The following is a 16,916-nucleotide window of genomic DNA, read 5'->3' as shown; positions in this document are numbered from 1 at the left end:
AAGCAGGGGTTGTCCCCCCAGCAAAAAAGTGGGAGGTTTGTTTGCATAACGCCTGCCACTCATCAAAAAGTCTCATCCAACAAGAGAGAGGGAAAAAAAATTGTCACGGGGCAACCAAGTTGTGAGGGACACTGCTTTGCAAGAAAAACTTCGGATCATCTAGGTTTCTTTCCCAACTCACAAGAAGCATGCACAGGAATATGAGTCTATGCATCTCTGTGCTGAAAAGCTCCAGCCATGCCCATTGTTTCACTGTGCCCAGGGAGCAGCCAGGGCACATGGCTGGGTGCTGGCTCTGGGTGCCTTTAAACTTCAGCTCGTGCTGTGCATTTCTCAATTGCTGCTCCCTTCACAGGGTCTAGCTTCCAAACTGTCAGGAGACTCATTTAATACTACCCCATAAAAGCTATGAGTTAAAACCCGAACCCATTTTCTTTTTCTTTTCTTTTTTTTTTCTGACTAAGAATATAAGAGAAGTCTCAAAGCAAAATCTAATAGCTAAGAAATGATAATTTTTTTCTTTTAAAAGCATGTATGCTCTACTTGGTGGATTAGTAAATCCTAAAGATGCCTTTTATGTGATATTTTATATGGTATCTTTAAAAAAAAAAAAAGTTTTCCAGATCACTAAGGGATTGAAAAGTCAAAGAATTTAAAATAATTATTTGCTTTCTTTTGGAAAATGCTGGCCATTTTGTGATGTATGCATGCCATACTTTAAAATAAATATACTTAATAGATATAGTGGTTCACACAAAACACAGAGCTTTAGACTTTGCAAGTCTAAGGTCTGAAGTACATCTACCTAAGGTGGGTCTATCTACTCAAATGCATAAGTTATACTTTTAAATACAGCATATTTTATGAATTTGTATGTCAGCCTTCCTCAGTCACGCTACTCTTTGTATTAAGCCAACCTTCATGTGTGCCCTGCCAAAGTGAGCACTCTGAAATACATAACTTGAAAACAAACTCACATCCAGAGTTTTGTAATCAGTGCAGCAGTAGCCTCATACAGCCAAAGTAACATGCTACATTACTAGAAGATGCAGCCCTTTAGGAACTGAGAAGCTAAAATGCTGACATCTGTGATAACACTGGCACTTGTCCGAACTTGGCCAGCAATTTCTACAGTCTTTTACCCCCACATGAGAACCATCCTTTTTCAGTACCAACAGTATATATGGTACCAGCCCATTAGTCACTTAATAAGCATCCCAAGTTATCAGATAGACTATCAAAGTAAGTGTAGTGCTTGTATCCAAGGGGCCATTATCAAACCTATAAGAATGGCCTGAAAGCCTAAGATCAGTGATGCTGGTAATCCAGATACACACACACACACACACACACACACACAACCATAAGGTGTTTCCTTTACAATGATAAAGTGAAAGTTCATGGTTTAATAAAATTTTGAAAACTGTTAAAGTTGCTATGATATGTAGGACACTCTAAATCTTGACTGTGCCTACTTCATAAATTAAGTTTTATCATGGGTATGCATGGATGGGTTTCAAAAGGTTTCAAAATGGTTTGCATACAGGTTCAGTCTTATGCATATATTCAGACATCCACTGTGGTCTAGGAATGTATAGTCCATGGGTGAGGAGGGACCATTGCAGTCAACCCAAACTTAACCCTGACTAAACTATTTCCCTAGAAGTATGAGTAACAGCCATTAAAACAAGACAAAACAAACAAACAAAAAAACACCATTAAAACTTAAGACAAAAAAATAAAGCAGAGATCCATCAGGTCACACTGCGATCGCAGGTCACACTGCGATCAGCATGGAAGGAAAGAACAGACGACCCTCCTTCCGGCTCCTTACAGAAGTCTGACGGGCTGAATGCATGTGTGAAACTGTCAAAACTATTTTTTTTAAAAAGAACATTACAGGGCAGGATGAGATAATGGACCAGTTTATGTGTCTCTCTCTCTTTTTATAAAGCCACTAGTGCTACCACAGGGGCCCCACCCTAATTAAATTGTCAGCTTTTAAGTACCTCTCCGGGGCCTCCCCTCCAAACACTATCAGCCTCTGAATCTGCACACTGAGCTTTCCCGGACCATGAGCCTCTTTCTTAAAGCAGTTTTCTTAAAGAGTTTCATTTGAAACTCAGCCCTCATCTTCTCAGCAGCTTCCTGCCCATCAGCCCCGACATGACCATCCACTCTTGGCTACACTGCAAAGTTAAATCCAGTTTCTCCCTTCTGCTGCAAGAACCCATATACATAGTTTCTTGAATTGTCTGCCTTTCCACTCTTTGCCATGTCAGAATAAGTTTTTCTCCAGCCAAAGTTGTCCCTGAGGACAACAAGGTGGGACCTAGTAGCTAAGACACAGACTTTGGATCTAGATATGAGTCCTGTAGTTACCCCTTTCCCTTGGAGTGAATTTGGCAGGTTCTCCAAAAGTTCCTGCATGTGGGCAGCATACTGAGTTTTCCCTGTGGAAAACTCAATTGAGTGGGCACTGTCACCTGGCAAGAACTTTGTGCTAACACAGTGACAATGTTGTGTTGCTGTAGGTTTTATTAGCATCCACATTGTGGGTTCAGAACTGATGCATCGGTAGGTTACCAAAGACTAACATTTAATCAGTTATTCTAGAAGAGCCTCTAAACTCTAGAGTCTAGAAAAACGTCAGTCAAAATCCCTGATAATATCGCCACACTCAAATTTGGATACTATATGTGGCTCCAAAGGGAACAAGTCTTCCTTGTTGAGCCCTGAAATCCACACAGCAGGTTAAGGATGTGAGACAGCTGCTGAAGAGAGGCTTCTCTCAATCTCTGTGCTCTCAGTGTGCTATCCCACTGGAACTGACACCAGACAAGAGGGGCTAGCTCAAGGAAGTAGCTCAGACAGCTACTAGGGACAGGCATGCCACAGAGTGAGAGACAGAGGTGTTTCCAGTTAATTTGGTACAGGGTGTCCTGGGATACTCATGGCTGAGTTAGGGGAGGTCCATTCTCTTTCAAAGGCCCTATCTGTGTCCTTCTTGAAGTCCCTCAGTGTTCTGTAGCCAAGTGAGCTCTGAGCACACCTCTGCACCACGTTCCACCAGAGGTGTGGCTTGGCTCTATAGCTGGCCCTTGGGTACGTGCATCTGGAGGGGATTTCCAGGGATTTTCTTGTAGGTAGAAAGCTGAACTAGTGTAGCTAAGGGAGTCTCTATAATCCACAAATCCTCAGTACAAAGATGTACAGCCCCTTCCCTGGGCCTCAGAGAGAGATCTGGAAACCTTTCTGCCTCAGTCTGCCAGCCAGATCCCTTCTGGATCCTTTCTCTATCTTCCTCATTGGTCAGCACCAGAACTCTCCAGGGTTCCCTCAGGGCTTTAATACCATCAATATTTACTCCCACCCACTCCTCACCCTTCATCTCAGATCTACTCTCCCTGTCGCCTTGCAGAGCAGATCTGCTCCCTCAGCCGGGGGTCTCCTTAGGTGAGCACAGCCTGCCAGTCACTGCTGCCTTCTCTCTGCATTCCTTTTACTGCAGAGGTTAATACCTCAGGATGTGTGCTCTACCTAGGTTTTCTCTAGACCTTAGAACAAAGAAAAACTATGCAGTGACTCCACAATCCTGCCGTTTACCTCCTTCCCTTTCCTCATCCCAACCCTCCCGTATACCTCTGCCCTGTGCTTTCTCAAATTCATGGCCTTTTTCTTCAATTTTTGTTATACACAGCACACACACATACACACACACACACAGAGAGAGAGAGAGAGAGAGAGAGATGCACACACCCTCATGTACACATACTCCTAAATATATAAATATAGCCTCTTCAGTCCATATGCTTTATACACACAATATAGATATATAGATATACAGGGATAGATAGATAGATAGATAGATAGATAGATAGATAGATAGATAGATAGATAGACAGATATGCATGTATCCATTCATTCATACATAGGACTTCAGCGATGACCTCTTGGTACTGGATTGGTGTGTATTGGATTGGTGTTCCTTCCTGAGGAAGACGTATGTCTCCCACTCTCAGCACTCCTTGGTCATTAGTAGTTCTGTATTAAGGTCTGAGGTTTGTGATGTTCCCTAAGCCTTAGGTGTGAGAACTGTGTTGTGGATGTATCAGCTGGAACTGGGAAAGACACTTTTTATTAGCATTCAGTGCCACAAAACGCACAGAACTTCACCATTCACAACCCTCAAACAGTTGAGATGTAGGTAATCTAAATTGAGATGTACTGTAAACACGCACGCTGGTTTGCTTTCTAGACTAAGTGGAAACTAGAATGTCAAACTCGTTCACAACTGTTCTGTGGACTGCATGCTGACAGAATTACTTTGAATATTCTGGCTAGTTGCAGTTATGGAAAGCAGCTTCACTGGTTTCTCTCTTTACTTTTTAAAAGCTATGTCTGCCTATAGACAATACTGGATTCTATCAGAACTGGCCAAAAGCTTTATTTGGCTACCAAAATTGGTCCAAATTAAACATAAAACAAAAGTTGCAATGACTTAGATGCCTCAGCATTTAAGAGCACATGCTATTCTTACAGAGGCCCTGAGAGTTCATTTCCCAGCACCCACATGGCAGCTCACAGCCATCTGCAAATTCGGTTTTAGGGATCCAACACCCTCTTCTGACCTCTTGAAACCCTTCACATACATGATGCACAGACATCCATGCAGGCAAACCACCCATAAAATAAAAATAAAAAAGTTTAAAGTTGCAGTGCTAAAACCAGCTTAGCAACTGTTTCAACAACATTTCTAGAATTGCTGGTAGTCAGCAGGGACACAGAAGAGATATGAAAAGGCAGCGAAAGGGTGATTCTGAGGACAGTCCATAGGACATGTTCACCCTCAATACCGTGACTCAGAGGTCAAACGTGGTCCTTCTCTTCCTGCTTACAGTCCACCGGTGCTAATCCAGAATTCATTTACATGAAAGCTCAGAGTACATAGTATACATTTTATAATAGTGGAATGCGGGATGGCATCGGAATGAAGTCAGGAACACTTCTGGAGCTAAGTACAAGAGAACATTGTTCTCTTCAGATTAAAAACAACAACAAGAAGCAAATTAAATCAAAGGATGCATCCTGCATGTACATCCAGGGCACAAATAATACCACACAGTACTGTCAGCCTGCTGGGTAATCAAGTGTGCCAAAGGGCCTCTCTCCTGCTTTGCGGTTGGTAAAGTCATAGAGACCCACCCTGGAATTGTGGCTTTGACAACCCAAAGGTTTTTTTTTTCTCTTAGAGCAATGTTATGGCAGACCTTATCACAGAAAGATACAGCAACGGCAGAAATAAGATGGGTTCGTGAGGTCCCAAGAAGGACAGGGTACGTTGCACCGCCTCAGTGTAAGGATGTCTTGATATTGATCCTCGTGTACCCACATACCAGATACAGGTTTTGAGGAAAGTGGGACTTGTTTTCGGAACTCTGTCTGGCTAGACAGCAAAAAAGAGAAATTAGGAACCTTCCCCTTTGCCTTTTCTCGTAGTGACACCAGACTCAACCCCGTGTACTTTCTCTTTTCTGGAAGCATCACACAGGAGGGTTTCCCTCAAAGTCCTTCACAGCCAAAAGTGGCAACTCTGTAAAAACCAACACACTAACTGTCCCCACCTCCGAGCTTTGTCTCCCCACTCCTGTCTGTTTTCTAGAAATATCCCTACTTCGGAGGTGTCTGGAATTCATTTATTAGAAGCTTAATCTCCAGTTTGGTGGTACTGGGATCTGTGAATGACCACTGGGTCCTGAGGATGGAAGTTCCATGAACGACAGTCTCCTACCAGCTGATATGGGTTAGTGATCACACGAGTGGACTTCGGACACTGCCCATACCCCCTGCCTTTCCCAACTTCCAGAAGCATGAACTACTTTCCAACTTATCAAATTTATGATGTTCCCTTATAGCCATAGGTTATATGTTAAGATGGTCAGCAAGGTCCATTTCCAGTCAGCCTGAGACAGAAACTCCCCAGCTGCACCCCTTACCCTGTGTAACTAAAGGCTGGACATTTCTCCCATGACCTTTCCTCCTATCTGAGACATAAGTTTTTATGATAATCCAATATGTCCCTAGTTTCTTGACCCAAGTATTCATAACTTGTATTCTATCAACTTCTGATGGCCTCATTTGGGACCAAAGATATAATTATGATCTTTGTCAGAAAACAATTCGTTTTGGCCACTGTTTGAGCCACATTTATTGCCCTGCCTAAACCATATCTGCTGTCTAATCCTAAATAAGACTTGTCAAAGTGAAGCTATGTAGAAAGGTCTGGAGAGACTTCACATCCCCCCAAGGGATGCTGGAGAAGCACTAAGCCTAGTGGAGGTTTAAAGGCCAGGGGTGGAATACTCGGACCTTCAGAGGATGAAGAAGGAACAGTGGGAGGGGTGAGGGGAAGCCAGAAATATGGGAGAAAGGAGAAAAGGAAAGAAGTAACGAGGTAGGCAGAGGGACTAACAGAAGCTCAAGATGTCTCAGCCTGCTAGAGCTGTGTTCCCTTCCAGCGATGGTGTGTCATTTTGATCCCTGTGGTGAGAGTGTGTATCCTGACTCTCTTGATAGAAATTCATTATATGGCACTCATTTTCAAACTGTAGTAGTTAATGTCCATCTGAACAGGTGAAGGGAAGTATACAGTCTCCTTACTCACTGGCATGGCTCCGGAGAGGCTGGAGAAGAGCAACAGGAAGTGGCAGGGAATTCTGAGTGCAGGAGTAGCCTCAGGAAATTGGTGAGGAAGAGAAGGCTTTCTGGCAAGTGCTCAGGGGAAGAAGCAGAAAGACAACAGGCACCCCCACACCTTGTGAATCACATCACCCCACACACGGATTTCTCTGCTGTGTCCAGTCACTATTGTGACCCATTTCATAACACTGAACTTGGTCGCTGCAAACTTGATGTCTTTCGTGGGGTGGGGTATTGATCACCTAAGACTAGCTTCGTTCCTTCTCAGTTCCTCATCTCCGCTGGCCTTTTGTTGATGTGTTTCTGCTACCAGATCAGTTTGGCTCTCCTTCCCACCCTCCCTGTTGCCACACAAGCTCCACTGCCCTCTCCTCGGCCCCACACAAACGCTCCTGTGAAATGCCCACGAGAACTTAGACCCTTGTGCAGTCTAACACTTCCTGGGCCAAATTTCCCAGCAGCCAGTCTGTCCTCCACAGGCCTCAGCTGCTTGCTCATGCGCACACAACTCGGCTCTAAGGCAGTGTGTTTATTTGAGTGGGATAGTTCCTTGACAGAGAAACCCTAGTTCCAAGAAATTTAGAACAAGCAGCTATCACCATGAGAGAGCTCTGGCAAGCCTCTCTGCCCTTAGCAAGCATAAGGCAATGGAAATGTTCCAAGGCCACGAGGGGGTGGAGTCAGAGGTCTTTGAGGACAGGGAAGACAGGCGTGACTCAGTGGGGGCGGTGCTCAACTGAAAACAAACTTTATCTCCAGAGTTTAAAAACACAGAGGCAATTATATATAAGCACCTGTTTAATGACGGGCTATGAAATGACTTTTGTGATCTTCCTTATTACATGCTGTTTATGTCAGGGTTAAACCTTTTCCTCGCTGGAACAACAGCTGGTAAAATGCATTTACGCTGCCGTTTTTTTTTTTTTTTTTTTGCAAAGAAGTCAAGCTGAGCTGAAGGTCATCAGCCACACAGTTACGGTAGTTCACCATTTTCACTGTCATTTTGAAGCTGTGGCTTTGATGACTGAGAGCTTCCCCAAGTCCCTCCTTGGCCTGTGTGCTCTGTAGCAAAGCAGTGGCCTGGGTCAGGTGAGATCTGCCCATGACTCAGCCTTGGCCCAGGATCACGCATGTTCTCAGACACTGAAGGAACCTTTCCTGGGCCCCAGGGTTTGGGAATCCACACCACTGGCCAATGTCCTCCAGCCTCTGGGCCTTCACGAACAGGAAGCTGTTGCTTCAGAAGGAAGGCTGGGTGTCGGGCTGATGCGGATAAGAGGGGAAAGGAAGAGTTTTCTTTACAGGACCCTCACTGCTTCACCGCCACAACATACAAGGCTGCTGCTATGTATTTACTATAGCTTTCTCTGCCTGTTGATAAGCCAAGCACCTCAGTAGCAGGGCTCACCTCAAGTTCTCATGAACAGGACAACTTGCAGGGACCCCATATGTCATTTTGTTTCTAGCAGGCTAGGAAGAAAAAAACCCCTTTGTCTCAGCTGTTTTGGTGCTGCAGGAACAGAATGCCTGGCAACGGGTATCTTATTCGGGATATCTACTGCTGTGATGACACACCATGACCAAAAGCAACTTGGGGGGAAAAAGGTTTCTTAGGCTTACACATCCACATTGTAATCCATCTCTGAAGAATGTCAGGACAGGGACTCAAACCTGGAGGCAGGAGTTGATACAGAGGCTGTGGAGGGATGCTGCTTACTGACTTATTAATCATGGCTTGCTCAGGCTGCCTTCTTTTTTCTTTTTTTAAACTTTTATTGCATTGTGATGAGAAAAGTTACATGATTTCAATTTATCTGAATTTGTTATCATTTAAAAACATATTTTAAGTAAATAGAATTAAATCACATTCTTGTTTCCCTTTTGTACCCCCACTCCTCCCAGAGACCCCCACTTCAATAACTACAATATCTTTTTTGTCATATTCCTTAAAATTTATAAAATATTATAACAATAAAAATAAGTATTATAAAAGTTGTTTGATATAAAACAACAATCAATTTAACAGTCTTATGTCAGGCTGCCTTCTTATAGAACCCAGGACAGTCAGCCCAGGGATGTAACCATCTACACAATGGACCTTCCCACATCAATAACTAATTTAGAAAATGCCCGCCAGGCAGTGGTGGCCCACCCCTTTAATCCCAGCACTTGGGAGGCAGAGACAGGCAGATTTCTGAGTTCGAGGCCAGCCTGGTCTACAAGGCTATACAAAGAAACCCTGTCTCGGAAAAAAGAAAAAAGAAAGAAAGAAAGAAAAGGAAAGGAAAAAAGGGGAGGGGAGGGGAGGCGAGGCGAAACGAGAGGAAACAAGACAAGAGAAGACAAGGCCCTACAGGCTTGCCTACAGCCTTATCAACATTTCTCAGATGGCTTTAGTTTATATCAAGTTAACATACAACTAGCCAAGACACTGGGTAATTCATAAAGTAAGAAGTTTGATTTCTTATATTTCGGAAGGCTGGTAAGTTCAAGGTCAAGGCATCCACATCTGACAAGTATCCACTGACTGTCTTACCCTGTGGTGGAAGACAGAAAGTCAAGAGGATGTATCCAAGAGAAGAGGGTGAGACTCCCTTTTCATCAGGATGCCCCTGCCATAGCAACTAACTAAACCTATCAACACTAATCCATTCATAAAGCAGAGCCCACATGGTCTAGTCACCCCTAAAGGTGTCTTCCCCCAAAGAGACTTAACTTTGGGAGCTTACTCTCCAACACAGGAGCTCAGGACACTTCCAAATCACAGTGCCCTTCAGTGGACCATAAGCTATAAAACCAGAGTTAAAGAACCCCAAAATTTCAATCTTGATAAACTGAGCCGAGTACACATCACTAGTGCTGTTCATGATTCCCTGGCCACAGGCTAGCATCTTGGAATGATGTACTCCAAAAATGCACCATCCACTCCTGGGAGTACACACAAACCTGTTATTGTAGACTGTTCTATGTGGGCTTTGGTTGTGATAGAACAGCCATAAAGACAGCACAGAGATGGCTGTATACTCTGCCTTGAGCCCTACCAGCTTTCTATACATTCAAAAGAAGTCAAAAACAAAAAGCCAACACTGGTTCATCACCATGAGCTAAACTCCAGAACCCCTCTGTTTCCTGATAGCTTTCTCATTAACTTTTTCCCTGCTAGGATCTCATTCAGGGCAGCACACTGCATTCAAGTATTAAATCCACAGTCCTTCAGGGTTGATGAGACTTGCTCTCCTGTGTTTTCATGAGGACTGTTAAGTTCTGGCGGGTCCTGTAGATAGCTTCCTGTTTGGATTGGTCTGCTGTTTTTCTCAGCGTTAGACTGAGAGTCAGCAAGAAAACCTTGAAGCAGAGTGCATCAGCTCACACGGTGTTCAAAGAGCCCACATGACTGACCACTGCCCATGTCAATCACTCGGCCGAGGCAGTGTTTTCAGATAGGCACGCTGTCAGGTTGCCATTTTTTCTTCCCCTACTTAAGCCAATCTACACTCAAAGAAAGAACTAATGGTGAGGCACAAAGGGCCAAAGTCTTAACTCATATCTATGCAAGAGAGTGCAGGCACATACTGAGGGTTCCTCTTTCCTCCATTTCTTTGATGACTCACCTATGAAGCCGGGCTCTGGTCTTCGCTCTCTGCATTGTTTAGTAACACAGTTCCAGTCACAAAGCTGGTTTTGCCCCTGTCTGAACACTGATCCTCTAACTCCTCACATGAGCTAACGGCCACCTCAGCAGTGGCCACATCTGCCCACTTGATATTGCTCATGGCAGGTGAGATACCGAGTTCCTTCCAAAGTGATTCCATCTCCTTCCTACCCAGTGTCAACACCAGCAAGTGACACCACCAGAAGCCAGCAGCTAGGAGACAATGACACAGATGAGCAGTAAGTGTCTGCAGTCCATATGTATATCCATCCTTATGAACGCCAGTGTTAGAGGGTGCTGTAAAGGCTCACGCATTCTTTTGGGTATGAGCAGTGTGCACAGAATGGGCCATGTGAACTCTTTCCAGTGTGCTCTTATGAAGCCAAGAAGAACAAGTTGTCATTCCTCCCACCCCCTAACTTTGACAAAATCTCCAAAAACTTAAATACACCAAGCCTGGATTCCTTGCCAGGTGGGTCATCCGTCCAGACCTTCCATGTTTCTCTTCTCTGGAGACTATTAGATGAAGTCCATGGTTTAAAAATAAAACAAAACTTGGCTTCATTGCATGCACCTACTTTTAGCACCAAACCATGGCAACCTCACACACAGTTCCCCGTAAGTTTTCCCAGCGGATTCCCACCGGTAGACTCTGCCTTCAACCTTGTCCATATCCAACACAAATATTTTCTATTCAACTTGATTTCGTGGTTTTTGTTTGTGTTTTGTCTCATGAGACAAAAATCACAAGCTATACTAAAACTTTCAAAGTACAACGGCCCTGCCCGGACTCCTCCTGAGCCAGCTTCTCTGGCCAGGAAAGCAGTTAAAATGTAAGGATCACCTCAGTCCTAAATATAAGTTGAGAGTAAAGGAACTCGGTGTGTCAGAAGCTTTATGAGAGGCCAGAGGACAGCACGAGCCCTGTCATGTGCGAGCAAGGACATCGTGTTTACCCTGCCTGGAAGGGCAATGGCTGTCCCCTCTCCTGGTGGCAGTGCACCTGGCCTCCTGTGAGAAAACAGACAGGAAGTTCCTGTCAACAGCCACAAGCAGCCTTTTCTGAGTTCTATGTGATGACAGAGAGTGACCACCAGCCCCATAGCTACAGAGGAAGGCTACTCTCAGGCCAGTCTGCTTAAGACCGAGGCTGGAACAGACAAAGTCGCTCCTGGACTCCCCCATGAGCATGACAACTGTCAGGGTAAGACTTGGGCCTGGAGAAGTGAATCCTGGGTTCCAAGGAGCAGTAGCTAGATTTCTCAGGGAAATGGATCGATAGGATATGCACATACAGAGATTGACTTAGGGAAAAAACAAACAAGCAAACAAAAAAAAACCCCCCGCTGTTCCTGTAATTGAGAGGGTTGGCAAGGCTGACATCTACAGGACAGGACAGCAGGTTGGACAGCCCAACAGAAGAAACTCCAGGATGGAGTCTATACACTGTCTGAAAGGCAAACTCCTCCAGTAGACCTCCGTCTCCTCTCAAGGCTTCCAAACACTGGCTGGACAACATCCCCTGCAATTATGAAGTAGGATCTGCTGTACTCGTAGCTCACTGCCGAGATTATTATATCTAAAAGACCTTCACAACAGCATCATAATGGTGTCTGATCAAACGAATACACACTGTAGCCTAGACGAACTAGCACCTTTTTATTTTATGTGAGTATTTTGCCTACACGTCTGTGAACCACTTTCATGCAGTGCCTACAGAGACCAGAAGGTGGTGTCAGATCCAATGGAACAGAGCTATAGATGGCTGGGAGCTACCATGTGGGTTCTGAGAATTGAACCCAGGTCTCTGACAAGTACTCTTAGATATAAAGCCATCCCTCCAGTCCCCTTAAATTTACATAAATTTAAACATGGAACTGAGGGAATCTCCCAGTGTTTTTGGGGGGCTCTGTCCACTCATTAGCACTCATTTGTTGGAAACACTCTGCACAGATCCTATGACGCACTGCAATCGTACACCAGCTATGGAGGTGTCAATGGGCTCAGATGCCAAGGATCTAAGGCAGGAAGGAGGCTTACAGATGTCATGCCCAAACTGTGTGAGAAAGGGACTATCAGCAAATAGCTCGCTTTGTGATGTGTTGCCAGATCCCCTATAGGCAGTGAAGGCTTACCAGTTATGGAGAAGGGTGTGGGACCAACTGGGCTAAAGAAAATTGCTTCTCCCAGTGACAACGCATTAGTGGCTGATCAGATCAGGGATAAAAACGCCAGGTTCCCTGTTCCCGGTCTGAAATTTGGAGTGCCACTATATGGCCATCCTGACTCTAGAAAGTCCATGGGATCAGTGAAGGTCTTCATCTAGCCTTCTCCCCCTTTCCCACCCCTCCCTAAAGGTGATTCCTTTCGTACTCCTTGTCGCAGTTTGGCCTCTGCAACTCAGTGTCAGCCTCTGGGAGTCCCTTGAGAGAGGGACAGTGCATCTAAGTCACTTGTCCAGGGTTCAAGGTAGAAGTGTTGGTACATGGGAGACCTGCAATTCTAACCCAGACAAGCAGGCTCTGGGTAGAACTAGAAAAGAAACCAGCACGTCAAGTTATATGGGGCACAGTCGTGTGGGCAGGGATTTATAGTACTATATGGACTTCAAATTCCAGAGTCCACCTTTTACATCTGAAGACAAGGCAGAAAATGCTCTGTTCTGTTTGAAGACAGCCCTCAGAACCAAGATATGCACAGAATGGTAGCTTTCATCTCTAACCCCAGAATTTTGGAGGCACCAACAGGAGGAAAGGCATAACTTTGAGGCCAGCCTGGGCTGCAGCGTATGCCATGTCAGTCTGAACTACAGAGCGAGACCCTTTCGACAAACCAAAACACAAAAGCACAGTGTAGCCACAGGTTTGTGATCTGCCAGATTCTGCCAGGGCTGTCCTGTTTAGTTACTTTAAAGAGAACAGAATTGAGGAAGGGAGAGCCGTAGGGACAGCTAATTTGGGCACTTGTCAATGGCATAGAAGTTACCACAGAAAATAGGTTAAGAACAGTAATAACAGCAATAGTGGTAATCAAAACAAAAAATGATCACCTATTTCATGAGGCTCAGGTGTGAGGCATGCACTCAACATCAGAAAGGCGACATGTCATACAAATAAGCCTGCACACTTGTTTTTTCAGTACAGCACATGGTTGGATGATAAAGAGAGATGGAATAATTTCAAACCTAATAAAAACACCAGCAACACTAAGTTTCAAGAGCACCCCACTATGATTTAAAGGTGGAGGTAACTGTTCTGGAAGATATCAGTCTCAAAAAGTAGCCGTAGTCAATAAAACTTCAACACAGAGAACAGCAAAAGGAACATTGTAGAACTGATACACTGTGGTGATACAGAACAAAGCAAAGCATTGTAAAGAAATGTGATTTCATATGCATTGTGTAGCTGAGACATGACTTTACAGACATTTACATTTAATGGGAAATACACCTCTTTTAAACTTATATTCCTGGGTGTCTATATTCTTGAGCTAGCCAACAGCTTCCTCAAAAGATTGGCAGTGGAGAGGAGGCCAATCATCTTATGCAGGTGGGTATTCAAGGTCACTTTATGCCATGTATCCATTGCCTCTGAATGAAACAGGAAGCCGCTACATTAACTCGAGCTGGCATTGGGCTCAGGCTCATCAGGCTCAAGAGACGGGGACAGGCTAGATGTATAAGAGCCGATCTTTGGCTACCCAAGGTAAGGGAGAGGCTGACAGTGCCTGACAAATACAGAGGTGGGTGCTCTCAGCCAACCATTGGACTGTGCACAGGGTCCCCAATGAAGGAGCTAGAGAAAGGACTGAAGGAGCTGAAGGAGCTTGCAGCTCCATAGGAGGAACAACAATATGAACCAACCAGTACCCCTAGAGCTCCCAGGGACTAAACCACCAACCAAAGAGTACACATGGAGGGACCCATGGCTCCATATGTAGCATAGGATGATCTTGTTGGACATCAATGGGAGGAGAGGTCCTGAGAAGGCTCAATTCCCCAGTGTAGGAGAGTGCCAAGACAGGGAAGTGGGGATGGGATAGGAGGTTTTCGGAGGAGAAACCAGAAAGAGGATAACATTTGAAATGTAAATAAAGAAAATATCTAATAAAAAGAAAAGAAAAAACAAAAAGAAGAAACAGAAGAGGAGGGGGAAGAGGAGGAAGAAGAGGAAGGAGAAGAAGAGGAGGAAGAGTAGGAAGAAGAGGAGGAGGAAGAGGAGGAGGAGGAGGAGAAAGAAGAAAGAGCCAAGAGGGTTTACTGAGGGAGGAAGCTGTGTGTTAGTGGACAGTGGAGTCAACATTTTCACACATCAGAACACTATGCAGTCCTTGCAAGCATGCTTGAGGGGAACATCGGATGGTGTGGGAGGCTTGATGTACTCTGAAGAGACTGCAAACTTTTGTAGGAAGGGCCAGATACTGCTTCTCGGCCTATTGGCTAAGATCAAATGTAGGAAGGGCCAGATAGTAAACAATCTCTGTTTGCAGCCCAGATGGTACCTGTCACAACCGTTCAGCTACAATTATCACAAGAAGCAGGCACAGACAGTGTGTAAACAGGAGTGTGGGCCAGAGTCTGCAACGTTTGTGTTTTACACACACACTTCCCACTCAACTTACGAAAGAACACGTTGCCTATTTGAAAACTGAGTTCTATAATACCATCTGCGAGGAAGAGGGGACCCCATACTTTCCGTGACTGAATAAGAATGTTGTGATGGTTTGAATGAGAAATGTCTCCTATAGGCTACACTTTGGAACATTTGATCCCCAGTGGGTGGCACTGTTTGGAAAGGTGATGCAACCTTGCTGGAGGAAGTATATCACTGAAAGCAGGGGTTGAGAAGTGTATAGCCTTGCCCCACTCCCCATCGGCTTACTCTGTGTTGGATGGGACACAACCTCTCACTTCCCTGTTTGTTTTTGCTTTTGTTTTGAGATAGGGTCTCACTATGTAGCCCCCAGTTGGGCTGGAATTTGAGTCTAGGCCAGACTGGCCTTGAACTCAGATCTAACCACCTCTGCTTCCTGTGTGCTGAGATTAATGATGAATGCCACCACACCTAACTAAATAGGTTCCTAATGCCAGCTTGTTTAGCTAATTTCTTTACTAATTACCTTCTAGTTAATCACATTACTACATTAATACAATTAGTACTGTCACTAGTCATGGGCATGTGTGTGTTTGTTTGTTTGCTTGCTTGTTTTGGTTTTCAAAACAATATTGAAAGTGCCTCAATATGTAGCCTAGGCTGGCCTCAAATTTGCAATTTGCCTGCCTCAGCCTGATCAGTGTCAGGATAAAGGGCATGTGCTATCACACCTGACTACAAACTCTGATATGCATTAACAGTTTCCCTACATATATATTCCTCTTTCTCATTTTTAAATCTCACCCTCTGTGTGTTGGGGGGGTGGGGGTATGTGTAAATTCGGGCATACATGTGGAGCTCAGGGGGCCACCACAAGGGTCAGTCTTCACTTACCTTGTTTGAGACAAAGTCTCGTGTTCACAGCTGTGTATGCCAAGCTAGCTGGCCCATGAACTTCTAAGGATTCCTTCTCTCTGTCCTCTATGTCTGGATGGAGGGCTGAGATTACAAGCACATACATCTGGCTTCACGTGGGTTCTGAGGATTCAAACTCAGATCCTCATATTTGCACAGCAAGCCTTTCATCCGCTGAGCCTTCTCCCCAGCCCGGTGCAGTGTAGCACTTTCCATCTTAGAAGGAAGCTCCTTAAGCTCAGGAAGTAAACAACTCAAAAGCTGCAGGAAGGTCCTGAAGCTAAACAGATTCATTGGGTCCCTCCCTCCCCATGCTTTTACAAGTGGTAAGGACTTTTGAGAGCTACTCTCAGAAGATCTGAGTTGCCTAGAAGCTTGTCAGACTAGTCAAACTGCCTGGAAGAGGCTCAGACCAGCTGAGCTACCTGTAAATGGCACTCTCCAACCTGTTGAGCTGCTGCAGGTTGTGTGGTACACACTAGGTTTCCAGCTCTCATGAAGTGTCACCCATGGGTGACACAGATGTCATTTCTACTCATGTAACTCTTCACCCATAGTCCTGTAAGTAACAATAAAACTCATCACTTCTCCAATGTCTCCAATGCAGACATTGGTGCTGGCCTTTCTTTGATCTGTCTTCAGTTACCTGTCTAGAGTAAATAGTTCTTATTTCCACAGGAATAATGCCACTCAATAACCTGCATTCCTGTTTGAATCAGAGAAGAATCTTCAAGTGAAAAAAAATTTAAGTCTGAGATTCTATTCTTAAAATCCAACAAGTGGAAATGAAGTCTGAGATTGTGCATGGTGTCCTTCCGTTGACTACTGTTTTTGTTTGTTTTTTTTTTGTTTGTTTGTTTGTTTGTTTTTAGGCTACTTAGTATGAAAATACAAGGAAGGCCTGGCAGTGGTGGCACACGCCTTTAATCCCAGCGCTTGGGAGGCACAGGCAGATGGATTTCTGAGTTCGAGGCCAGTCTGGTCTACAGAGTGAGTTCCAGGATAGCCAGGGTTACGCAGAGAAATCCTGTCTCGAGAAACAAAACCAAACCAAAAAA

The 16,916-nt window shown here is 44.7% G+C and overlaps 1 protein-coding gene across 5 annotated transcripts in view; it reads right to left on the bottom strand.

Moving 5' to 3' along the window:
• Nucleotides 1–16,916, bottom strand: part of Retreg1 (reticulophagy regulator 1) — a 141,806-nt gene that overhangs the window by 35,285 nt on the left and 89,605 nt on the right. The gene's annotated exons all lie outside the window — the stretch shown is intronic.

This window comes from Mastomys coucha, unplaced genomic scaffold (genome assembly GCF_008632895.1).
Source record: "Mastomys coucha isolate ucsf_1 unplaced genomic scaffold, UCSF_Mcou_1 pScaffold8, whole genome shotgun sequence".
Taxonomy (NCBI): Eukaryota; Metazoa; Chordata; class Mammalia; order Rodentia; family Muridae; genus Mastomys; species Mastomys coucha.
This window is presented reverse-complemented; position numbering and strand designations above follow the sequence as displayed.